Source organism: Coenobita brevimanus, chromosome 73 (assembly GCF_032717465.1).
Source record: "Coenobita brevimanus isolate Jiangsu-jjx chromosome 73, ASM3271746v2, whole genome shotgun sequence".
Taxonomy (NCBI): domain Eukaryota; kingdom Metazoa; phylum Arthropoda; class Malacostraca; order Decapoda; family Coenobitidae; genus Coenobita; species Coenobita brevimanus.
The window spans coordinates 5,312,247-5,333,468 of NC_137026.1; the positions used below are offsets into that span (position 1 = coordinate 5,312,247).

At 42.2% G+C, this 21,222-nt stretch overlaps 1 pseudogene; it reads right to left on the reverse strand.

The window, feature by feature from the left end:
* Positions 1 to 881: 881 nt before the first annotated feature.
* LOC145407635 (5S ribosomal RNA) lies at positions 882 to 1,001 on the reverse strand (annotated as a pseudogene).
* Between the last annotated feature and the right edge of the window lie 20,221 nt (positions 1,002 to 21,222).

The window sequence follows — 21,222 nt, forward strand, 5'->3', positions numbered from 1 at the left end:
AACACATCCCAGCAGTACAATGAAGAATGTATTTTATCTGTAATATTCCCTCTCTGTCTGGGATGCAGTTCCTCCGAGAGCATCTGCCAGGGTGTTGTACGTCGCATGACGCCCTCTGTGCTATTACACGTTGCATGTATGAGTGGTGTGCATGATGACCCCACGACATGCAGGGCTGCGGCTGTGTGATGGTGGCCTGTGATTGCAGCCCGCATGCACAACACAGCCGCATATTCAACATACCTACATACACAATACAGCCACATACACCACACAGCCACATACACCACACAACCACATACACAACACAACCACATACACAACACAACCACATACGCAACACAACCACATACGCAACTCAACCACGTACACAGCACTAATACATTCACAACACAACCACATACACAACACAAATACATACACAACACAACCACATAGACAACGCAACCACATACACAACACAACCACATACACCACACAACCACATACACCACACAACCACATACACCACACAACCACATATACCACACAGCCACATATACCACACAACCACATACACCACACAACCACATACACCACACAACCACATACACCACACAACCACATACACCACACAGCCACATACACCACACAACCACATACACCACACAGCCGCATACACAACACAACCACATACGCAGCACAGCCACATACACAACACAACCACATATGCGACACAATGAACTCATTTGTGTGAGGAATATATATATATATATATATATATATATATATATATATTTGCCAGACGCCATGTATCCCAGACGGGGTGGCCAAGGGCTTAGAGTTAATTGTTTTACAGGGAGGGGCACTAATCCTCCACCAACCCCACTTGACACGTAGGGATGCCAACAGCATCTGGTGTTCCCAGGCGGTCACCCATCCAAGTACTAACCAGACCCAACGTTGCTTAACTTCGCTGATCGGACGGGAAGCGGTGTACTCAACGTGGTATCCTTTCTTTATTTTATGAAACTGGTGCTTATTATGACCATTTTTCAGGCCTAGTTGCATTTTTACAGCACAGCATACACACCACAACATACACAACATAACCACTGCCCACTCCATGCTGCACTCAGACTTTTTGACAGTGGGTGTGAATAGTGAGGCACTGAACTGTAAATGACAAAGCAAAGCCTTTGAGTTTTCTTTGGGATGATAATAATGTGTCAGTATATATATACTGTTAATTCGTGTGGAAATTATTCCAAACGATACTGATTCTTGAATGGCGTTGTAGTTTTTGAGGACTGAGGTTCAGTATGGATATGGCATTTACTCCATCATATAAGGAGTAATCTCTTGCATCCTTGGTAAAAGCAGTGCAGATCGTTTGGCTGAGCTTATTCCTTCGCCGATCACCTTGGTAAGTGATTTGCTAATACAAGCAGTACTCATACACATTAATGAGAAGTTACCGGAGAATATCTTCAATATTTCTCTTACTTAGTAAGTATGGTGATGGAAAAACGCAAATATATATATATATATATATATATATATATATATATATATATATATATATATATATATATTGTTACATAGCCTATGATTTCATCATCCTTTGTGTAATTTTAACGCACAGTATGCTGCATGTTTGATCACGAGCGTGTTCTGCCTCAGTCCCCCCCTTCTACCGTTATAGTAGAGTAAGTCGTCCTTTCTGTTATTCAGTGCGGGATTGTCGACCGTTTGTCCCCATCGCTTCATTTGCGCGTCCTTATTACAAGTTGTATCAGGCTCTGCTGGCCCCTATATAATGAGCTTAATCTCTGCATCATTGCCACTTAGATCTGCTCCTCATTTTGTTCACATCTCTGTCCTCCCCTGTACAGATATTATTATTGTGAGTGCTCAAGAAATCTCCAACCATCTAGCAGCTGTGTGTAATTTGAGTATAACTGTTGTTGCATTTTTTCTTGTACTGTATAGCATAAGTTTAATTTGTAGGCCTAGTGAGGTTTTTGTAATTTGTGTAGGGTTCTTTGTGTCAGTCATTTTTTATAATAGTTTGTATCTGTAATAATTTATCTGGCATTCACTGAGTATTATCTGGTATCTCATTTTATCAGGGCTGACATAGATAAATTTACTCTTGCTAATTTCGTGTTAATAGAGGCTATTGCAGTTAACCATATATTTAACCTGTTTATTTGCCATTACATTATCTTTATGAGTCCTGAATGTTTTGTTGTTAGTTTGTGCATTAAACTTTAACTTGTAATTTTACCTAACTCTTTTGTTTTGAACCTGGAACTTTACGGGACTGTAGTGATTTTTAGTATTCTCACTTAAAGTGTACATTATCTTTCTCTGTTCCGTAACATAAATTTGGCGACCTCATATCAGGATATTCAGGATATTATCATAAGGATATTGCTTGATATTTTGTGACTGTTACTTATTCATTATGTCTACTATTACTACACTTGATGAAGCCAAAGATTTTTTGTTAAATGTGCAAACAGTGTGTGATATAGAAAACAGAACAAAGAATGAACTTAAGTTTGTTGCTCAACAATTGGGAATTGCAGTTCACTCTCATCATTCTAAAGATCAAATTGTTGGTATGATTAATAAAAGCTTGTTTAATGTAACTCCTCCAAATGAGCAAACGCAGATTGAATTAGCTAAGTTACAGCTAGCCCTGCAGGAGGCTTGTGCTAAGGAGGCGGAGTCTCGTGTAAAGGAGGCTGAATTTCAAGCACGTGCCAAGGAGGCTGAGTCTCAGGCTAAGGAGGCGGAATCTCAGGTTCGGATTCAGGAGGCACAGATACAGGCACAAGTTGAACTTGCTAGGATTCAGGCAGACCATGAGTATCGCATGAAACAAGGTGGAACTGGATCATCTAGCTCTGATGATTTTGATGTGGCTAAAAATGTTAAACTTGTCCCTCCTTTTAATGAATCTGATTTAACAAAGTATTTTCAGTTGTTTGAGAGGGTAGCTACAGGTTTTAATTGGCCTAAGGAGTATTGGCCAGTACTCCTTCAAACTGTTCTCACCGGTAAAACTCAAGTAACTTATGCATCTTTGCCTCAGGATCAGTCTGATAATTATGATGTAGTTAAGAGCTTGATTCTTAAGGCCTATGAGCTTGTTCCTGAAGCCTATAGAGTAAAATTTAGGACAACTTACAAGCAAGATAAGCAATCCCATGTTGAGTATGCAAAAATCAAAGAAGATCTGTTAGAGCAGTGGTTAAATTCTAAGAATGTGGATTCTGATTTTGGTAAATTTAAGCAGATGATTTTGCTGGAGGACTTCAAAAGGTGTATTTATAAAGATGTAAGCCTATATCTTGATGAGAAAAGAATAGATAATTTGTCTGATGCTGCAGTTTTAGCTGATGAGTATGTTCTCACTCACAAGACATATTCTAGAGAAAAAGGGAAAGCTGAGAGTAAGTACGTTGCCTCTACTCAGAGTACAGGTAACAGGAAAGAGAATAAAGATGATGTTTCTCAGGAAGTAAATACCAGCTTCACCTCAAGATTTCAGAAAAGTAAATGTACTTACTGTAGTAAGCTTGGTCATACTACGGAGAGATGTTTCAGGAGACAGCGTGATGTGAACAAAAAGGAGTCTTTAAATATTCAGTCAATTGGTCTAGTGTCCACTCTTGAGAGTTCCCAGAATTCTTTAACTGAGTTAACTGAACTTGCTTTGAGGGGTAACTTAAATTCTCATGATGGAGCTCCTCTTTTGAGCAGTAACGTGGGTGACACTCTCAAGAGTTCATGTGCTAATTTCCTGTCTGATGGTTTTGTCAGTCCTCTGGACAGTAATGACAGGAAATCAGTTCATATATATCGTGATACAGGTGCTTGCCAATCCCTTATGCTGACCAGTGTTCTAGGTTCTAATGTTAATTCCTCTGATGAAACTGTAATCTTACAAGGTGTAGGGAATAATTACTTCTCTGTTCCTCTGTGCAGAGTGAATTTAGAGTCTGGTTTTGTTAATGGTTCTGTTATGGTTGGGTTGGTTGAGACACTCCCAATGTCAGGTGTAACTTTCTTACTTGGAAATGATATTGGTGGAAGTCAAGTGTGTCCAGCTCCTCAGTTGTCTAGTGAGCCAGTGGCTGCGTCCCAGGATTGTGATGTCCCTGATGTGTTCCCTGCATGTGCTGTCACTAGGGCTAAGTCTAAAGTTACTGGTGATTTAGAGGATAATGATGATGATGATGTTATCCTAGCTGACACTTTTCTTGCTAATTTGGACCACTCACCAGATGAGGCAGTACCCCGTAGTGTTGATAATTTCTCTCGTCAAGAGTTGGTTGAGTTGCAGGTTGCTGACCCTGAGTTGAAAGGTCTAGCTAACTCTGCTTACAGTGAAGAAGAGTCAGCCGGTGCTTCTACTTGTTATTATGTAAAGTCAGGAGTACTTATGAGGAAGTGGAGACCCCAACAGCATCAGCCGACTGTGAATGGGAGGTTGTACATCAAGTTGTCATCCCTCGTGTTTGTAGGCAGGATATCATTAGAGTGGCTCATGATTCCAGTTTGGCAGGACACCTTGGAGTGAGGAAGACTGTGGCACGCATTTTGAAACACTTCTACTGGCCAGGTATCTTCAGGGATGTTTCCTGGTATTGTAAGTCTTGTCACACCTGTCAAGTTGTGGGGAAGTGTAATCAGACCGAAAAGGTTGCACCTCTAGTTCCCATTCCTCCTTTTGAGGCGCCATTCACCCGTGTCTTGGTGGATATTGTGGGCCCTCTTCCTAAGACTTCTTCAGGATTTTCTTATGTGTTGACCCTGATTGATATGGCTACTCGTTATCCTGAAGCCATTCCACTTAGAAACATCTCAGCAAAGAACGTGGTTAAGGAAATGCTAGGGTTCTTCACAAAGTTTGGTCTGCCCAAGGAGGTACAGTCAGACCGAGGAAGTAATTTCATGTCAAATGTTTTCAAGCAGTCTCTGAAAGAGTTGGGCATCACCCAGATCACGTCTTCAGCTTACCATCCCCAGACCCAAGGAGCGTTGGAGAGATATCATCAAACACTCAAATCGATGCTCAAGAAATACTGTTTGGAACATCAGAAAGACTGGGATAAAGGTCTTCCATTCGTTGTGTTTGCTGCAAGAGAATCTCCAAATGAATCACTGGGCTTCTCACCTTTTGAACTACTGTTTGGCCATGAAGTAAGAGGACCCCTTAAGTTACTCAAGGAATGCTGGCTGTCGGAGGAAGATGACGTCAACCTGTTGGAGTATGTGATGAATTTCAAAGAACGGCTGTCCACTGCTTTACAGCTGGCGAGAGAGAATTTAGGAGCTGCTCAGGAGAAGATGAAGACTTGGTATGATAAGAAGTCCAGGTTACGCCACTTTCAGCCAGGAGATCAGGTTTTGATTCTGCTACCAGTGCATGGGCAACCTCTTCAAGCCAAGTTTAGTGGTCCTTATTTCGTGGAGAAGAAACTCAGTGATGTCAGCTATGTCATCGCCACACCAGATCGTAGAAAGAGCAAGCAACTATGTCACATCAACATGCTAAAGTTATATCACAAGCGGGACGAAAATAATCCAGTCTGCACTGTAGCTGTTCCACCCGAGTCTGCAAGTGAAGCTCTCCCATGCAGTATGAGCCTGAGTGATAGTTTGGGGAAGAATCCTGATATCATGAATGATCTCCAGACTAAGCTTTCTCATCTACCACCCAAGGAAAGGCAGGAGTTTTCGGCATTACTGCAGGAGTACCCGCAAGTGTTCCGTGCCACTCCAGGAAGAACCACTGTGTTGATGCATGATGTCGATGTTGAAGACGCAAAGCCAATTAAATTGCCTCCTTACCGTGTGAACCCAGTGAAAGTTCCTCTCATCCAGAAGGAGCTTGGCTACCTGTTGGACCACAAGATGATTGAGCCCTGTCAGAGCGAGTGGAGTTCTCCTGTCACTTTGGTCCCTAAGCCAGGTGGGTCACAGCGGCTTTGCATCGACTACAGACTTGTTAATCAGATAACTAATACAGACACTTACCCTCTCCCTCGTGTGGAAGATTGCATAGACAAGATCGGAAAGGCTAGGTACATAAGTAAGTTTGATTTGTTAAAGGGATACTGGCAAGTACCTATGACTGAACGTGCTAGGGAGATCTCATGTTTTGTAACATTAGGAAAGACATTTGCATGTTCTGTAATGCCATGTACAGATTGTTTTAGAGTAATAAGAAATTTCCTTTGTAAATTTCTTTTTTCTTTGTGGGGAGGTGTTACATAGCCTATGATTTCATCATCCTTTGTGTAATTTTAACGCACAGTATGCTGCATGTTTGATCACGAGCGTGTTCTGCCTCAGTCCCCCCCTTCTACCGTTATAGTAGAGTAAGTCGTCCTTTCTGTTATTCAGTGCGGGATTGTCGACCGTTTGTCCCCATCGCTTCATTTGCGCGTCCTTATTACAAGTTGTATCAGGCTCTGCTGGCCCCTATATAATGAGCTTAATCTCTGCATCATTGCCACTTAGATCTGCTCCTCATTTTGTTCACATCTCTGTCCTCCCCTGTACAGATATTATTATTGTGAGTGCTCAAGAAATCTCCAACCATCTAGCAGCTGTGTGTAATTTGAGTATAACTGTTGTTGCATTTTTTCTTGTACTGTATAGCATAAGTTTAATTTGTAGGCCTAGTGAGGTTTTTGTAATTTGTGTAGGGTTCTTTGTGTCAGTCATTTTTTATAATAGTTTGTATCTGTAATAATTTATCTGGCATTCACTGAGTATTATCTGGTATCTCATTTTATCAGGGCTGACTTAGATAAATTTACTCTTGCTAATTTCGTGTTAATAGAGGCTATTGCAGTTAACCATATATTTAACCTGTTTATTTGCCATTACATTATCTTTATGAGTCCTGAATGTTTTGTTGTTAGTTTGTGCATTAAACTTTAACTTGTAATTTTACCTAACTCTTTTGTTTTGAACCTGGAACTTTACGGGACTGTAGTGATTTTTAGTATTCTCACTTAAAGTGTACATTATCTTTCTCTGTTCCGTAACAATATATATATATATATATATATATATATATATATATATATATATATATATATATATATATATATATATATATATATATATATATATATTGATCGAGTTATCATATAATCATAAAGAGTTAGTGTTGCTCCTGGGTAGATAAGCTTCATACGTGCATTACAATATCCTGTCGTTGATCAAACAGCCCGTAACACACAGCCAGAGCCTTGCTCCACAGAGACCTGCAACACACGTCACAGTGATCTTCAGCACTCAACCCAGGCCTTGCTCCATAGAGACCTCCAACACACGTTATACAGATCTCCAACACACATCCTGGGCCTTGCTTCATAGAGATTTTCAACATGCATCCCTAGTCTTGCTTCGTACAGATCTCCAACACACATCCTGGGCCTTGCTTCATACAGATCTCCAACATACATCCTGGACCTTGCTTCATACAGATCTCCAACACACATCCTGGACCTTGCTTCATACAGATCTCCAACACACATCCTGGGCCTTGCTTCATACAGATCTCCAACATACATCCTGGACCTTGCTTCATACAGATCTCCAACATACATCCTGGACCTTGCTTCATACAGATCTCCAACACACATCCTGGGCCTTGCTTCATACAGATCTCCAACATACATCCTGGGCCTTGCTTCATACAGATCTCCAACACACATCCCCCAGATATCCACTTTGCTGCCAGGTTACCCCGGCGTAAGAACTCATACGCAATGCAGCTGTTTTGGCTCACGCTGCTGCTTTCCCACGCCTGTGTTACCGCGGCATAAACGAAGCTGAGGCTGTGCTAACCCTCCGCCTGCATGCTAAGTATTGTACAGATGATGTAGAGTCATACGACACATCCTTTACCCTTCAGCTTATCAGTGCACTTAAATTTTGAAGCATTATACGGTAACACATAAAATCACTTTTTTTTTTTTTTTTTTTTTTTTTTGACTTAGGACATGACGGAATGTTAACTTGGGAAACGACAAAGTAATCCATATCACGCAGGTATTATAAATGACATTCCTTTGTGGATCGTTTGGTCTGTGAGAATTTCAAAGGTTTGAGTGATGAAGAAATGGATACCCTATATATATAATGATCTGTTTTACTGGGTAGTCCGTTGATAGTTCTGCTGTATTGCCTTTCTGATCCTTTTTGTGGATCTGACACATCCGTCATATTAGTGGCAAACTGAAGTATGCTGATAATGACGGATCCCACTCCCCTTTATTTTAGGGGGGGGGGGGCCTCGTTTGAGCTTACGATGGGAAGTTTTAGTACAGATAAGTCTTTAATATATTGCTTTCTGTCTCCTTTATTACGTCTTCCACGGTGACGGCTTTATAGATGTAATTTTTACTGCCACCAGGCGATCTTATTCCTACTGAAGGGGTTAAGGCCTCAGTGTCATCAGGGTACTGTTATTATTCGTGTATATTTCTTTCTCCTCCCAGTATCATTTCCCTCCTCTTTTGCTTCTCCTTGACTCTGCTCTTTCCCCTTCCCTTAATGGCGCACACACACACACACACACACACACACACACACACACACACACACACACACACACACACACACACACACACACACACACACACACACACACACTCTCTCTCTCTCTCTCTCTCTCTCTCTCTTTCAATAAATTTTATGAATTTTTGGAATCTACTTGGCATTACTAGTATTAATAAATCTTTGGAATATACAGTATTTATGTGCACTGACTACGAATCAATTTGATTTAGTAGCAGAGTTTTTTTTCACATACTAGCGAGAGACTAACAAGGAGAGTGTATGCGAATGAGGTGGAGGAAGGGACAGGAAGGAGGAGGCCGAAGATAGGATGGAGGGATGCAGTGAAGAGATAAATGAGAGAAGGGGTGTGAGCTGGCAGCAGGGAACTGAAATAACGGTGGACAAGGCGACATGGAGACGATTTGTTTGTGGCCGCCCCTTACGGGATTGAGGTGTCTGTCGATAGATAGATAGATAGATAGATAGTCTTTGTCCGTTCCGTCTTTTACTTGGCATATTTTTTCATTCATTGGTCTTCTCTCATAATCGACACAACCCTGGTGCTGTAATGCAACTGGCCCAGACGATAGTGTGAGAACTTTAATCCTAGCCGTTAATCTGTTCATGGTGTTAAAAACATGCACAGTATTCCAGCTGACGCCAGACGATTTTATTCCTGCGAGAGTGAGCCATGGGATCCTGGGAGACAAGTTCCATATGCCTTATGTAACTCTGGCTTTGTTGAGTTTATCCTCCCTGGGCAAAATTATCGGGAGTTTATTAAAAAAAAAAAAAAAATGGTTATACTCTGTTCACTTTAACTTGGCCTAAAATTGCCATCTCTCCATCTAGAATGTTGAGTTGTATCAGTAGATTAACATCAGAATATGGTGCTAGTCATGAAGAAGTGCTGTGGAAAGGGTGTGTATCCGTAGTACTGTTTTCTCTGCCACTGAGCTTCGTGAAATAAGCTACAAAGAGACAATAATTGGGACCAACTTAAAATGAATGATCTATAACACGGTGCAAAAGTAATCGATAGCATTTTTCACCCTTTAGCTGCGTTTGGGATTATTTTTCACCCTTTAGCTACGTTCGGGATTATTTTTCACCCTTTAGCTACGTAGGGTGTCTCCCAGTGTTGCCTCCCTTTCATTATTTTACAGATATTTTTATGGCAAATGCTCAGACGAAGTTGCATCCATTGTGCCACTTCTCCATGCCTTCCCTCGTGCTACACGGGCATCTGGTAGCGCTCATGACTGGAATGTCACACAGCCATATTGCAGAACTTCAGCCTTTCAGAAATCTTTTTTTCCTCGAACTCCATCTCTTTGGAACTCGCTTCCCCGGAGTTGTTTCCCCCCAACCTTCAGTCTACAGTTCAAGTCCAACTGTTACAGATTTTTTATTAATGGAGAACAACAGTAATCTGGTGTATGGATTTTTTTTTCAGTTCATATGTTTTTCCTTCCTCTGTTCTCCTGTTAAAAACAAAAAAAGGAATAATAATATTCTGATGCAGCGACAGTAAATTAAGAACAGTGTGTATGGTTATCGCAGCCAGAGTGTTACATGTTGCCCCAGACTGAAGGTATTACATGACAACGTGTCGGATTATAAGTGGATTTGGTGATTTCGTTACAGTTCTTTCTTTGCGATTTATTCTTCACATTCCACCTTATTCTGTTGGTATTTTATTCATGTAAACAAGGCCAATGTCAAAGTTAGGTAAATAACGTACAAGAGACTGTTAAGGTAAAAATATGCTAAATGAATCGCTAAGGAACAGACGCTACGAAGCCTTCTATGCCACCTAGAATACGTCCCAACATATTAATAAATGACATTTGGTGATAAAAGGAGTGGCTTTTGTTGTACCTGCATTTCAAAGGTCCTTCTGTGAATCAGGTTAATTACATGGATTTTATAGTCTTCACACATTAATGACTCGTATCAAGTAACTGGGTCATTGCAGCTTGTAGCACCTTGAGTACAATGACGCCTTCATTATTATTATTATTATTATTATTATTATTATTATTATTATTATTGTGGTAGGTGGGGACGCTCACCATCCACTCACTTGATATAATTCAGCTCTCAGGTGTCTTCCCTTTCCTCTCCATTCTTCTTTCCTTCCATCCTCTTCCGTCTTTCTTTCCTTCATTCTTTCCTCTTCCTTTCTGCTTGTGAGTGACTCAGCAGTACACTGAGTGACAAGCCAAATGGTTTCCTGTACACCGGGAAACCATTTACTGCTCTGGGTGGTAACCATATAACCAAATTATGGCGCCTGGTGGTTTAGTGGGTAATTAAGGCGCTCCGATCGGACTGAGCCGATGAAGGTTTATATCCAAGGGGTGGTTGGGGTTTATTGCTCATGTAATGCCACTCAGGGCTGAGTGAGGCTGGTTACTTTAATCTTAAATGTCAGGACCAACTTGCCTAGCCCCGGGCTCCTACGCTCCTCATGGGGCAACGTAGGATCGGATGATGGATGGATGGATTATTATTATTATTATTATTATTATTATTATTATTATTGTTGTTATCTCCGAATTGTTTCATTCAGCCTCAGATACGTTATGAACTGGCGTGTTAGAAATAGCCGTCATTATTCCCTGTAGTTCCGAGATGCTCTCTCAAAAAAAAAAAAAAAAAAAGCCTGGTAATAGCACTACTAAATGATGTTAAGACGTCTTCGCACAGAAGGGGTTAATCACTATTTCATGGAAAGGCAGGTACTCGAACGCTGACCAGTTATTATACAATATGTTTATAGACGTCTGTGTAGGCCACATGTATAGGTATAGATATATGTGTGTGTACTGTATGTATGCGTGTATGTTATAGGTATGTGTATATGCAGATATTGGTGCACAGAATATGTACCTGTATACACAAACATCAGTGAACACATCTATGTCAACATCTGTGTATATGCATAAATAAACATCAATGTGTATTTTATGTGTAAGCATCGATGTATACATAAATACCGATTTACATAGGAATGGCACTATAACCGTGAAATTTTTCTTGAGGGAATGCTTCGCTTCAGGCTACAGAGACCAACAGGGCGTGAATATGGCTGTGTGTGGGGGGGAGAGGGAAGGCAGAAGAGAGGAGGAGGAAGAGAGGAAGGACAGACGGGAGAAGGAAGACAGAAGTTCTGGGGAAGGGAAAGGAGGAGGAAGTCCGAGACTGGGCAGAGGGGGAGGAGGGAGAGGAGAGTAGAGGGGAATGAGGGAGAAGATGGGAGAGGGGGATACAGAAGGAGAGGAGGGGAGACGGAGGGAGGAGGGCACCAAAGAGGGATACAGGGTGTGGCTGAGGTGTGTTCTGGTGGTGGTTAGGTAGCAAGGATGTAAGGCAGGGGGTTGAGGAGCTGGTAGGATTGGGGGAAGTAAGAGAGAAGGAATGATGGGGGGGGACCTACCAAGGAAGGATCACTCGTGGAGAGGAGGGATAAGGAGGTAAGAAGGAGTGGTGTTGGGAGAAGTGAGAGAGGGGGAGGAGACGCATGGGCAGTGGCATATGTGGGAGGGAGGAGGGATGCAGCAGGGAGAGATTATGTGGGAGTAAGAGAGGGAAGTGACCATTTTACGGTTGTCAAAATTCTACTCATCCTGTGGTTGTGGTGGTGATGGTGGAACTTACTCTTCACTATCTCCACCTACATCACCCACGCACTCTGTTCTCCGCTTGCCTCAGTCTCTTCCACATACGCTTTCTTTTACAGTACATATCCTACACATTCATACCACTTATTCTGGTGCTTCTGTTGCACTGAATATCTCTCGTCCATTAGCATTTTACGACCTTCACACTTTTTCTTATATGCTTATTGCATGAACACCTTGCAGATGTTCCACTTCCATCACTTTTTTTTTTTTTTTTTTTTTAGTAACATGGGTCTAACATATAAACACAAACGCTGGAATGGACATAAACAGATACAGTGACAAGAAAAGGGTCGTATCCCGTTAGCTAAGGGAGTTTACTAAGGGGCTGTTGTCCACCTTAACCGGTTTCATCCGTTGACGTATTAATGTCCGTCCACACAATCATTGGGCATCTGTGGTGTTGTAATGTGGTATTAGAGAATGAGTGTATAAGTATAATATAGATGAGATGAACGTAATCACCATCTTTCCTTCTGGTCCAGTGCTTATTATGTTTCGTCACCACTCTTCGAAGCTGATGAGCAACGTGGTCGATTAAATGCTGACCGGTTCTTGAGGTTGGGTGCTGGATGTGCAGACATATAAGTTACAGTACTGTGATGCGATAGTTAGAATACCGCTAAGAAACTGATATAAAGCATCTTAAGCTCACGAGAATACAGGGACTTAGTAGCACACTTAGGTAATACAGCAAAGAGCGAGTGTCCGGTTATCTTTATGCTACAGGTTTCCCGGACAGCTGTACACATCACCCAGGAGTGCTGGATGCTTCTCTTAGGACTGCAACTTTCATCTTCATTACTCGGTTTCCTCCAACTTCTAGCGTCCCTTCGAATTATTTAGCCGCGAAATCGATATGACTTTGACGGCCTTGCAAATAATTATTCACGATTTCATTACGAATTTGATGGGCGTACGAAATATTTATTCACGAATCTGGTACGACTGTGACGGTCATGCGAAATATTTATTCACGAATCTGGTACAGCTTTAGCGGCCATGAAATATTTACTCATGAGTCTGATAATTATTCATGAATATGCTGTGACTTTGGCCTCCCTACGAAATATTAATTCATGAATATGATAGACCACTACAGTAAATCATATCTACGGTTCAGTAGTTTTCCTTTCCTCTTAAATTTTCTGGCTAATGTTGAAGGAATATATTGTGTGTATTTTTATTATATTATGAAATCTTACCAGAGGAAGATTTAACTAGGGAATGTTCGATCCAGCAACGTTTTGATCAGGGAGCATTTTACCAGGGGATGTTTTATCAAAGGGACTTTTTGTCCAGGGGACATTTTGTCCAGGGGACGTTTTGATCAGGGGACATTTTGACCAGGGGACATTTTGACCAGGGAACTTTTAACCAGGAGACATTTTGACTAAGGGACACAATGACCAGGGGATGTTTTGGCCAGGTGTTTTGACCAGGGGACATTATGACCCAAGAACATTTTGAGCAGGAGACATTTTGACTAGGGGACTCTCTGACCAAAGAACATTTTGACCAGGGGACGTTTTGACCAGGGGACCTTCTGACCAGGAGACATTTTGACCAGGAGACATTTTGACCAGGAAACATCTTGACCAGGAGACTTTTCGACCAGGAGACTTTTCGACCGAGGGTCTTTTTGACCAGGTGACATTCTGACCAGGTGACATTTTGACCCAAAGACATTTTGACCCAAAGACATTTTGACCAGGAGGCATTTTGACCTGGTGACATTTTCAGCCAAAGACATTTTGACCAGGAGACATTTTGACCAGGGTGCATTTTTACCAGGGGACGTTTTGACCAGGGGACATTTTGACCAAGGGACATTTTGACCAGGGGACATTTGACCAGGGGACATTTGACCCAGAGACATTTTGACCAGGGGACATTTTGACCAGGGGACATTTTGACCAGGGGACGTTTTGACTAGGGGACGTTTTGACCAGGAGACTTTTCGACTAGGGGACGTTTTGATCAGGGGAAGAAATACCTTCCTTCCATCTCACATGATTAGTATACCATATTGTCACCGGCAATGCTCTCTAATGGTCGATATCATTACTATCCCTTCCACCATCCCAAACTATCATGGCATCATCCCACGTACTTGGGTTAGGCCAGGTTAAGCTAGGTTAGGTTAAGTTAGACTAGACCAGACTCAGCAAGGTAGATTAAGTTAGGTTAGGTTAGATTAGATCACGTCATAGTTCTATCACTTAACATTCCTTCTCCCTCCTTAAATCGTCCTGATTCCATCCCACACATATTTTGATAAAAATTTTGTCTTCCCTTATCCCCTTTCCCCTTGTGTCCCGCCTTGTTTACATCCCAGTAACTCACGAGGACTGTCACTGTATGTGCCCTCTATACAGTTGCCTGGGTCACATTTTAAGAGTAGAAATCCATCTGTCAGTCCCCCTTTTTCTTATTTTCAGTCTACATTTTGGCCACTATCTGTTCCTACAAATTTACTTAAAACCCACAACTTCGTCTCTGATTATTTCGTCTCTGTTTATTGACACAGCTTGAACTCTGTTTCACCCATGTTTGTCCCTTCCTGCATAATATTCAGTCTCTGTCCTACATATTTAGAATAAAATTCAGTCGTAACCTCTCCCTTGTCACTTCCATTCCCTTCGTGCCTCCCTCCCACCATTCCGTCGCTGGCCCTGCCCCCTAACCAGTCACCTGAGCAACGTAATGGAGCCTGACCCAAGCCCCCACTTATGCCGCTGATCCACAAATAATCTAATTCTTTCACCCCGACTGGCACCGACCCGATCTTCACCCTCAAATTACTGCACACCCAAAAAAGGCATCTCTGCCAATAGTACCTTTATAGTTTCTCGCCGTGACCTTAAATACAAAGGCAGAAGAAACACCTGCTGCACATTACACCGATGTACATGTTAACCTGGAGATATGGGGGGGATGAACAATATACCGCACACTCCAACAAGGCAACTCCACCGATTCTTATTTTTCGTGCTACCCTCAAGCGTGACGGCCAGGTATAGACACATAAGACGCGTGAAATTACGTATGAAAATTAATCAAACCTAACCTTACGTAACAAAACCCAATGGAACATAACGTAACTGAACCTAACTTACCCTGACATAACATACCACCAAAAGGCCTTAAAAAAAAAAAAAAAAAAAAAAAAATCGTGTTGACCTGAAACTGGGAGTAGGGGGGTTTTTCAAGAATACTCCCCCAGTATCCCTGCTTGTCGTAAAAGGCGACTAAAAGGGTTGGCGGAGGGTTAGTGCCCCTCCACGGAAAACAACTAACTAAAAAAACAAACAATAAGCCTCGGACAAGGACTGACCAAACGATGACGACCAAGGACGGGACAAAGGACATGCTTATCGGAACGTGGAATGTAAGGGGAGCGAATGATGAGGTGAAAGAGAGAGAGATTGTCCAGGTGCTTGAGGGTGGGAAAGTGGATGTATGTGGAATAACTGAAACAAAATGGGGAGGAGAAAGTGTGAGAGAATGGGAGTATGGATGGGGTATATGTGCAGGAGTAGGTGAGAATGAGAGGGCAAAGGAAGGATTATGTATAGTTGTGAGTAAAAGATGGAAGAGGAGCATAAGACAGTATGGATCAGTTGGGTCAAGGATTGTGTGGGTAAAGTTGAAAGTTGGAATACAAATGTGGGCGATTGTGTGTGTGTATGCGCCAACGCAAGATCGTGCTAGAAGAGTGAGAGAAGAGTTCCGGACAAATGTAGAAGTGTGCATGGAAAAGTTTGGAAGGAATGAGAGAGTGTTTTTGATCGGTGATATGAATGGTAAAGTTGGGAATGTGAAGGTGGATGGAATAGTTGGTGAGTGGGGTGTGCCTGCTGAGATGGATGAGAATGGGAGTTCGTTAGTGGACATTTGTGCTGGGAGGGGGTTGGTGATAGCCAATACCCTCTTCAGGCATAAAATGATCCACAGGTATACATGGCGAGTGATGAGAAGGGTGGGTGGTGAACTGAATGAAAGGAAGGCAATGATTGATTATGTATGTGTGGATGAAAGGATGTGAAGATGTGTAATGGATGCAAGAGCTTATAGAGGCTGGGGGAGTGGACTTTCTGACCACTTCTTGGTGGTGGCCAGAATTAGGATTCAAGTAAGATGGAGGAATAGAAGAAGGGAAAGACGAGAGGAAGGAGTAGTTGCAAGGAGAGTGGAAAGGTTACAAGAGGATGAGAAAAAGGCAGAGTATAAGAGAGAAGTGGAGGAACCATTGGGCAAATATGAATTGGAGCAGATGGGAGACGTGGAAGGTGTGTGTAGGATATTTACAGAAGAAATACGTGTAGCATGTGATGTGGTGTGTGGAAGTAAAAGACGGAGGGGGGTGCAAGGAACAGCGTGGTGGAATGAAGAGGTGAGACAGGCTGTGGCACAAAAGAAGAAAGCATACAATGAATGGATGAGAAATAGGGGAGTGGAAGAAAGTTGAGAGGCAGAAGAGAGAGTTTTATGTAGAAAGAAAGAGAGAGGTGAAAAGATTAGTAAGAGAGAGTAAGAAGAGAGTGGATGAGGAATTTGGAAGGAATTTCAGTGTAAATTGGAGGGACTGTAAGAAAATGTTCTGGAAAGAGTTGAAAAGAGTAAGACAGGGTGGAAGTGAAGTTAGCAGGGGAGTGAAAGATAAAAATGGTAGATTACTAGAGGAGAAGGGAGAAAAAGTGAGCAGATGAAGAGAACACTTTAAGGAATTGTTGAACATAGAAGATGGAAGTAATGCGAGTATAAGTGGCTGGGGAATGGCTGGGAGAAGGAGGGAGGTGAGAAGACAGGAAGAAATCAGTAGGATAGAAGTTGTGGAAGCAATGAAGAAAGTTAAATCGGGGAAAGCCCCAGGAATTGATGGAGTGTGTGGTGAAATGCTGAAGCATGGAGGAGAGATAGTAGTAGAATGGATGTGGAAGATGTGCAGATTGGCCTGGGAGGAAGGTAGAGTCCCGGAGGATTGGAAGTCAGGTATAATTATTCCCTTGTACAAAGGAAAAGGGGAATAAGAAGTGTGTGGTAATCAGAGGGACATTTGTCTTCTTAGTATAATAGGAAACGTGTATGGTAGGATACTTATTGACAGAGTTAGAGAAAGAACAGAGAAATTAGTTGGAGAAGAACAGGGAGGCTTTAGGAAGGGAAGAGGTTGTGTAGATCAGACATTCATTCTTAGATCTTTAGTGAAAAAGTTTCTAGAGAAGGGAAAGAAGTTGTATGCGGCTTTCATGGATTTGGAGAAAGCATATGACAGGGTGGATAGACAAGGATTGTGGAAAGTGTTAAGAATATATGGAGTAATTGGAAAGTTGTTGAATGCTGTGAAGAGTATGTACGATGGTGCGAAGGCTGCAGTGCGTGTGGATGGTGAACTAAGTGAATTTTTCTCTTTGAAAGTTGGGTTGAAACAGAGATGTGTCATGTCTCCATGGTTGTTCAATCTGTACATGGATGGGGTAATAAAAGAGGTACAAGGTAGGGTAGTGGATGTTGGAGTGGCCCTGGTGAGAGCGGATAGTGTTTGGAAACTCCCTGTACTGTTGTTTGCAGATGATACTGTGTTGTTGAGTGAAGACGAAGGGGAGCTGCAAGGCTTGATGGATGAGTTTGGGAGAGTGTGTAAGAAACTGAATCTAAAGGTGAATGTAGGGAAGAGTAAAGTGATGGTCTTTGAGAGGGGTGAAGTCAGTGAATGTACAGCGATGTTGGATGGTGAGGAATTGGAAAATGTGAGTACGTTTAAGTACTTGGGTAGTGTCATGAGTAAGGATGGAGGTTTGGAGGGTGAAGTGCTTGAAAGGGTACAGCAGGGAAGAAAGGTTGCTGATTCTTTGAAAGCAGTGATAAGAAACAGGGAAGTGAGCATGGAAGTGAAAAAGTTACTACATGACAGTATTGTGATACCAACTCTAACGTATGGAAGTGAAGGTTGGACGTTGTTGGAAGGACACAAGTCAAGAGTGAGAACAGTGGAAATGAGTTATTTAAGAGGAGCCTGTGGAGTCACATGGAGAGACAGGCTGACGAATGAGGATATAAAGAAGCGTTGTGGTGTGGATGTGGATGTGATAGGAAGCGTTATGAGGAACACACTGAGGTGGTTTGGCCATGTGGAGAGAATGGAGGGTGAAAGACTGACGAAGAGAGTGTATGTGGGTGAGGTGGAGGGGGGAAGAGGGAGGGGGAGGCCGAGGATGAGATGGAGGGATGGGGTGGAGAGGTATATGAGAGAGGGGGGTGTGAGTTGGGAGCAGGGCAGTGAAATGGCGGGGGACAGGGCGACTTGGAGGCGATTTGTCTGTGGTCACCCCAAACGGGATTGAGGCGTCAGGCAATAGATAGATAGATAGATAGTGTTGTACAAGGTGATGCTTAAACTGATACAAACACCTGATTACCTATACATTACTAAATATATTCCACATATAATCACTAGTGTTGGCCAGAAGTCTTATAAAACCCTAACAAAATATAGTATGGTAATGGAAAAGAAGGGTGTTTTAGAACTGCTGATAAAACATATCTTGGACGATAAGCCAAAAGTGACACCATCTCGACACAAATACTGATTCATTCCCACAAGTTGAATACTAAGTCGTGGTTACATGAAATTCTTTGAGATTTAATTATGTGGTAGGAATGAGTGTCCTTTGCTTCTTGTCAAATCGATTCTCCAGTCTTACAACACCTAGCCTTCAGCAGAGCTTAATAGGGGTTATTGATCATCTTCAGGTTGCTGTTATCTCCCTAACTTGTACTGTTAATCTAGTTGCTTGGGGCAGGTTTCACAAAGCTCTGATTCGTTTTCTGTCGATAATATATATATATATACATATATATTTATATATATATATATATATATATATATATATATATATATATATATATATATATATATATATAATAGATGGATAGATAGATAGATAGAGAGATTTTTAGGAGGGACAAGGATATAGCATATATAATCGCAAAAGAACCCGAGTGAGGAATATCATAGGTTTTATTGCAGAAATCAAACCCTGAACTTCGACCCTTCCAACTCCTTTATTTTGCTACGAGAAAGTTACTTCAACTTATTTTTCGGATCTTAGCTACGAAAGAAAAACTGTGTTATTTATTACATCTCTAGCCCTGTATTTCAGTTCCTACAAATCCTGTATGTTGCTACAGGAAAACTGTCCTAATGTATTCGTGGCTCTTCGCTACGAGAGGAAAATAACTGCAAGCTGTTACCCTATCTTACCTTAGGATGCAAACCCTCCAAACTCCACTGCTGTGCCCAGCCTCATAAAATAATAATAATAATAATAATAATAATAATAACTCTGAAGCTTATTTGGCGAACCATGATTACAAGAAAAAAAAAGAGAAAAAATTTCGCCGTGGATTCGACCCCTCTAAAATCGATACCTTCCCTCCAGCAGCAGCAGCAGCTCCACGACCGCTAATAGCCACCGCATTCTTATTACTCTACCTGCCCTCGCTCCCCTCACCCACCACAGTCATCTCAATTTCCCTGGGGTGGTAAGTATCCTGCAGAAATATAAACTTGCGGCGCCATATGAAAATAGTGAAATGGGTTTTTTTCTCTCGTGTGTGAGTGAGATTTAGGGTTACAGAATTCATTTGTTGTAGGAAGGGGTGTAGGTGTCAGTGTGGTGTGGTGAGGGTTATGTACTTGTGGTGATGAAAGTGAGGGTCATGTTGTGATGGTATTGGTGTAGGTTGTTGTGGTAGCGTTGTGTTGTTTAGGTGTTGTGGTGGCGTTGTGTTGGTTAGGTGTTGTGGTGGCGTTGTGTTGGTTAGGTGTTGTGGTGGCGCTGTGTTGTTTAGGTGTAGTGGTGGCGTTGTGTTGTTTAGGTGGTGGAGTTGTGTTGTTTAGGTGTTGTGGTGGCGTTGTGTTGTTTAGGTGTAGTGGTGGCGTTGTGTTGTTTAGGTGTAGTGGTGGCGTTGTGTTGTTTAGGTGTAGTGGTGGCGTTGTGTTGTTTAGGTGTAGTGGTGGCGTTGTGTTGTTTAGGTGTTGTGGTGGCGTTGTGTTGTTTAGGTGTTGTGGTGGCGTTGTGTTGTTTAGGTGTTGTGGTGGCGTTGTGTTGTTTAGGTGTAGTGGTGGCGTAGTGTTGTTTAGGTGTTGTGGTGGCGTTGTGTTGTTTAGGTGTTGTGGTGGCGTTGTGTTGTTTAGGTGGTGGCGTTGTGTTGTTTAGGTGTTGTGGTGGCGTTGTGTTGTTTAGGTGGTGGCGTTGTGTTGTTTAGGTGTTGTGGTGGCGTTGTGTTGTTTAGGTGGTGGCGTTGTGTTGTTTAGGTGTTGTGGTGGCGTAGTGTTGTTTAGGTGTTGTGGTGGCGTAGTGTTGTTTAGGTGTTGTGGTGGCGTTGTGTTGTTTAGGTGTTGTGGTGGCGTTGTGTTGTTTAGGTGGTGGCGTTGTGTTGTTTAGGTGTTGTGGTGGCGTTGTGTTGTTTAGGTGGTGGCGTTGTGTTGTTTAGGTGTAATGGTGGCGTTGTGTTGTTTAGGTGGTGGCGTTGTGTTGTTTAGGTGTTGTGGTGGCGTAGTGTTGTTTAGGTGTTGTGGTGGCGTTGTGTTGTTTAGGTGGTGGCGTTGTGTTGTTTAGGTGGTGGCGTTGTGTTGTTTAGGTGGTGGCGTTGTGTTGTTTAGGTGGTGGCGTTGTGTTGTTTAGGTGGTGGCGTTGTGTTGTTTAGGTGGTGGCGTTGTGCTGTTTAGGTGGTGGTGTTGTGTTGTTTAGGTGGTGGAGTTGTGTTGTTTAGGTGGTGGTGTTGTGTTGTTTAGGTGGTGGCGTTGTGTTGCTTAGGTGTAGTGGTGACGTTGTGTTCTTTGGGTGTTTTAGTGTTTGGATATTGCTGGTTGTTGTGGTAGTTGTAAGTTAGGTAAGTGATGAGGTGAAAGATGTGGTGTTGTGGTAGTGTGATTTGGTAGTGTTATGGTGTT